The sequence below is a fragment of the Jaculus jaculus genome, chromosome 4, assembly GCF_020740685.1.
Source record: "Jaculus jaculus isolate mJacJac1 chromosome 4, mJacJac1.mat.Y.cur, whole genome shotgun sequence".
Taxonomy (NCBI): Eukaryota; Metazoa; Chordata; class Mammalia; order Rodentia; family Dipodidae; genus Jaculus; species Jaculus jaculus.
The window spans coordinates 108,405,320-108,411,542 of NC_059105.1; the positions used below are offsets into that span (position 1 = coordinate 108,405,320).

The window sequence follows — 6,223 nt, forward strand, 5'->3', positions numbered from 1 at the left end:
TGTAGACACTGGTAAAGAGGTAAATGGGTGCTGTATTAAGTCATTAAAATTGTAGTGATCTGCCAGGCGTGGTGGTGCACACCTTTAATCCCAGCACTCGGGAGGCAGAGGTAGGAGGATCTCCGAGAGTTCGGAGCCACCCTGAGACTACATAGTGAATTCCAGATCAGCCTGAGCCGGAGTGAGACCCTACCTCAAAAAAACAAAAACAAAAACAAAAACTGTAGTAATTTCTTGTGTAGTAGAAATAATAGAAACATACTTGTATGTAACTTTTATAACACCCACTAGTGTTGATAACATGTATATAGCTATAACCTTGGGAAGCATGTATGTAGGTTGATTTTTTTTTCCTTTTTGCTGTTTGTTGTGAGGATCTCTTTCATATATGTTAGCATGATCATGCTCTGTAGAAAGCTGGCAATCAGGCAAATTGTTGAGTTACTCATACTGGACTAACCCTTCCACAGATAACAACAATAAACTCTGAACAAAATATTAAAGACCTACTTTAAGTCACTATAGAGCAATCAATCAATCATAGAAAGAAATGTAAAAGGATTTTAGTTTTTAATGAAGGGAATGGTGGGGGGTGATATCTGTGTACATACAGCTTCTTTCCAAAGAAGTGCCCAGTTCCTGAGCTGGCAGTAGCAAGCAGCTGTAATCTTGGCTATATATTAGCTTAACACATCTCAGTCACTTATGTAGCTAGAACTGAAGGAAGAAAACTAGAAAGGAAGGAGCCACAGATAGATGAGTCCTGTTCTATAGATAAACTCCCCTCAGATCCTTGACTGACCATTGAATACTTCATGGAGAGTTACAAACCAATAGAAGGCAACATTTGGAAGGCTGAAAGAACTGGCAGGGGAGTTTACCTATTGTCCTTGAGGGTGACAAGTTTTAGAATTTTATTCTTGCGTCAATCAGTTTTGCAATGTTGTGATAAACCCTTGAGAAAAGCAACTGAAAGGAGGAAAGATGGATTTTGCCTCATGGTTTCAGATGTTAGTTTATGCTCATCATGCTCCATGTTTCTGAGTTAAGACGCAGACCACGGCAGCAGGAGGGTGCAGCCGAGCAAAGATGCTCGTCCCATGGCACATGAGAAAGAGAACAGAGGGTATCTAAATGGGGCAAAGGACAAGATGCATTTTTCAAAGGCAGGCCTGAGTGAGCTACTTTCTCCAACCAGGCTGCATCTCCCATCCCCTTCCAATATTGCCATCAGAATATGAATCCACCAGTAGATTAATCCATTGATGACATCAGAACCTACATGATACCTTTACCTCCCAAGGATTAAGTCCACAGTTGGGAACCAAGCATTGAACACATCAGCCTTTTGTAGGATATTTCATAGCCAAACCCTAACAAATTGGGAAGGGTTGGTAAAGACCTTGAGCTTTCCATTGAAACCCTCGAAAGGCCATGCCTTTGAAAAGAAACACTATGTTCCAGGACATACAGATTCACTCTAATATAACAGAAAAACCATAACAGATTTGCTATAACACAGCATGAAACCAAGTCTCAACAAATTCAAGATGATCATCCTGTAATTTAATTCTCTGTTAAAATACAGAATCTCTACAAAATATCATGTAAAATGCTTACTATAGAATTTTAAAATGTACTGGGCTTATGAAGAAGCAAAAAAATGTGAACCATATTTAAAAATAAAAATAATCACAGGAAATAAACCTGAAATGCGGCCGACACTGACATTAGCAGTGAATGACTTTAGACACTTTAGTCTAAAAATGTTCAAGAAGCTTCAAGGATATGATCCTATGAATGAACAGATAAACAATCACAGCAGAGAACTGCAAGCTTAGAATAAACAGGAAATTCTCAAACTGAAAGGTATAATTTCAGAAATAAAAATTCAATAAATTTTCTTTTAATGAGACAAAGATGAGTAGCCAACCTTAAGCCCAGAGATGAAAGACTATAGTAAGTGAGATCTCAGTGACTAAATGGGTCATAGTTGGACAACTTAGTAGTGTATATTTAGAATGCCAGAAGGATAGATGAAAGAAAATGAGGCAGGAAAAGTACTTAAAGAAATAATAAAAGAAAATATCTGAAATTTGACCAAAAACTCCATGTAGAGTTCTAAGAATCTCACTGAAACATCATAAACACCTCCCTAAACATATATATATTTATATATATATATATATATATATATATATATATACATATATATATATATATATACATACATACATACATATATATAAAACAAAACACAAAATGCATTGGCACATCATAGTAATACTTGCTGAACACTACAAATGAGAAAATCTTGGAATCAGCTAAGAACATAAATTACATGTTGCTGCTCTTAACCAGCAACTGCAATGGTTGGGTCACAATGGAGCTATGCCTCACCAAAGCCAGAAGTAAACAGCTAACTGGGAAGTCAGCATTTGCATCCAGCGAAATCCTGTTTCTACAAATTATAAATAAATAAAAAATTTCTAGATGACCTAAAACTGAGAGAACTTGCTTTTCGTAGACATATTCCTAAGAAATGCAAAAGGAGTCCTATGGGCTGAAGGGACATGACTCCAGATTAAACTAGTATCATATTTATGGAGAAGAAAGACAGAGGATACTGGAAAGGCTAAATATGTGAGTGTATCTTTTTTGAAGACTACTTCATTAAAAGAAAAGTGCTAAGACAAAAATCATAGCACTGTGAGATTTTCTTTTATGTTGATGTGGAATACATGACTGGGACAAACAACACTATTCAACTCTTTTCAAGATTTCTGAGAAATGGCACAATATTAGATCTATGTGGACTGTAGACACATTTCATTTTCTACAGGAGCTAATGAAACATAAGAGAGGCAAAGAGGAATTAAAATAAAAAACAAAAAATACTCTACTAGCCCCAAAGAAAGCAAGAATATAGGGCTTAAATCACATGGGACAAATTAAAAACAGACAGCAAAATGGTAAGCTTAGAGCCCATCCTATTACTAACTTCGTTCAACATAATTGATCTAAACATTAATTAAAAGGCAGATAATGAGACTGGATTAAAAATAAAATCTAACTGCGTAGTATTAGAAACGCACAGAAGCCCCTTTGCTGGCCTCTCCAGCTAGTGCGCAGTCAGCAGAGCCTGAGCCTCCGGCGGTGGCGGCTTCTTCATGCCGGGGGAAGGACAGGGAAGAGCTGGGAGCGGCTCTGCAGGACTGGCAGCTCTCACTTGCTGTTGGCTGCGCTGGAAGAGGAGGTCTTGTCCAGTCATCCTCTGCAAGCAAGTCTCTATAGTCTTTCCAAGCATTCAGGGAACTTATTGAAATGCTGGCGGTTTCAAGAAACCAAAAGTTGTTACAGCCTGAAGAGGAAAACAAGGTCCTAGGATTGTTAATTTGCAGAGATGGGGAAATACAAGAACTAATGAAATTGGCACTTAATCAGGGAAAAGTCATCATGAGATGCAAGTTTTAGAAAAAGAAGTAGAGAAGAGTCAGCAGCTGCAGAAACAGCTGAAGGAAGCAGAACAAATACTGACCACAGCTGTTCACCCAGCAAAGGAGAAACTCAAGTCAATAGAGAAAGCAAGGGAAGGTGCTATCTCCTCTGAAGAAATAGTTAAATATGCACATAGGGTTAGTGCAAGCAATACTGTATGCGCCCTTTTGACCCTGCATCGGGAGACCCACAGAGACCATGCCCCCCTGTCTGAGATGAGACGTGGATGACTGGGTCAGGTCAACAGTCCTTCCATGAATGGTGGGAATGGCCATCTTCTAGGGGACACACTTGCAGCAGGTAGACTGCCAGATGTCTTCGCTCCATAGTACCCATGGCAGTCAAATGACATGTCAATGAATATGTTGCCACCAAATCATAGCAATGACTCCTTGTTGGAACCTACTGGACATAATAAAGAAAATGAAGATTATGTTGAGGTTCATCAGCAGACTCCTCAAGCAGTAGTGGCTGATGAAATCAGGTGTGGCGGCACACTGAAGCAGATACTACAGAGTGTGTCCAAGAGTAGCCGGAGCAAGAGACTGCACTCTCAGGGAGTAGCCCTGAAATATCGAAATAGTGGAATTGTGCAGCCTGGTAAAAAGCAAAGAGGGTTTTCCTTTTATAGCCAGGAAGCATGGTTTTATTTCTAACCCAGTAAGCAAATGTTTGGGGTCTTGTCAAAATTTACCATTGAAGAAAAGACGATTCAGTAAGAAGCTTGGTGCTGCTTGACCTTGTCAGCTGTGGGATTCGTTCACAGTAGTTTGGTAGTAAGATTTCACGGATGTGACCAATGCACATGGCACTATCAGGCAGGCTTCCAGAAGTTACTAAGAAAAAGTGTTTCTTAGGAAAGGGCAGTCACACCTACAATCCCAGTACTTAATTGGCTGAGGCAAGAGGATTACTGAGAATCTGTGACCAGTTTGGGGTACATAATTCCAGACTAACACTTTCTTTGTCTTAAAACAAAAAAGCAGTGAATTTTTTAATGTACTATTTCAAAATAAAAACAGTATAAAGCTAGTCTTGTGGATTCTGTTGTAGCAACAGAAAAACTTTTACTATTTATACTGTTTGTAGTTACTGTAATTTTTGTAAATAAATTTGCTTTTGTTTGTCCTTTAAAAAAATAAAAAGAGGGCTGGAGAGATGGCTTAGCGGTTAAGTGCTTGCCTGTGAAGCCTAAGGACCCCGGTTCCAGGCTTGATTCCCCAGGACCCACGTTAGCCAGATGCACAAGGGGGCGCACGCGTCTGGAGTTTGTTAGCAGTGGCTGGAAGCCCTGGCGCGCCCATTCTCTCTCTCTCCCTCTCTCTCTCTCTCTCTCTCTCTCTGTGTGTGTGTGTGTGTGTCTCTTTCTCTCTCTGTCACACTCAAATAAATAAATAAAAATGAACAATTTTTTTTTAAATAAAAAGAAAGAAATGCACCAGAGACATCCGCAGGCCAAGAGAAAGGATGGAAAAAGATACAGTGTCAAGTGAGGAGCAAAGGAAGCCAGGTGACCAGAACAGAGATGACAAACTTCCACAGGGATTATTTCTAGGAATGAAAGAGTGCATTTCATGAATGTGTAGGCATTTAATGATAACAGATCAAAATCTATGATCAAGTGGAAGGGTGAAACAGAAACTGCACAATCCTATGTGGAGATCTTAACATCCTTCTCTCAGACCCTAATAGAACTGGACAAAAGTCAGCATAAACCTAGTGGCTTTGAACATCCTGACTTAAGTTGACAGTGACTGTAGCATACACATTGTCTTAAAGTGCGCATATGTATGAAACTAAATTATATGTTGGGATAAAAATTAAGGCTCCACAAATTTCAAATGGTTAAAAGTATTTTTCCCTAATCACAATAGAATTAAATTAGAATATAAAAAAGATCGCAATTACTTGGAAATTAAATTTGACATATTTCTACATAACCCATGTGCCATAGAAATCACAAAGGAGATTCACAAAACACTTTGACCTGACTGTAAATACTTTGAAATTATGACATATGAATTGTGGGGAAGCAGCTGACATTGAGCTTAGAGGTACAAGCATAAGTTAAGTCTCTCTGGTACTGGGAAAGAAGAAATACTTAGCATTAACTGCCTAAGCTTGCACCATAAGAAAGCCATAATATGAGGAACAAATTAAGCTAAGACTTGTAGCACAAGTCTGTAATCTTAGTGCCTTGGGAGGCTGAGACAAGGACATCAAAAGGTCAAGACCTAAGAGGGCTACAGAGCAAGTTCAAGCCCAGCTTGCTTTAAAATAAAAATTAAGCTGGGCTTGGTGACACATGCCTTTAATCCCAGCACTTGGGAGGCAGAGGTAGGAGGATCACCTTGAGTTCAAGGCCACCCTGAGACTACATAATGAATTCTAGGTCAGCCTGGCCTAGAGTGAGACCCTGCCTCAAAAAACCAATAAACAAATAAATAAATTTTTAAAAATTAAATTAAATTTAAATTAAAAGAAAAGTGGGCTGGAGATGTAGCTCTATGGCAGAGCAGTTGCCTACCATGTAATAAGTAGACTCTAGGTTTAACTATCTAGTACAACTAAAATAGTGGGCTGGACAGTAAGACAGACAAATAATAGATAAATGCAGAAGTTGGGCTTGAGAGATGGCTTAGCGGTTAAGCGCTTGCCTGTGAAGCCTAAGGACCCTGGTTCGAGGCTCGGTTCCCCAGGTCCCACGTTAGCCAGATGCACAAGG

The 6,223-nt window shown here is 39.2% G+C and overlaps 1 pseudogene; it reads left to right on the top strand.

The window, feature by feature from the left end:
- Positions 1–3,315: 3,315 nt before the first annotated feature.
- Positions 3,316–4,154, top strand: LOC101600007 (annotated as a pseudogene).
- The last annotated feature ends 2,069 nt before the right edge of the window (positions 4,155–6,223 follow it).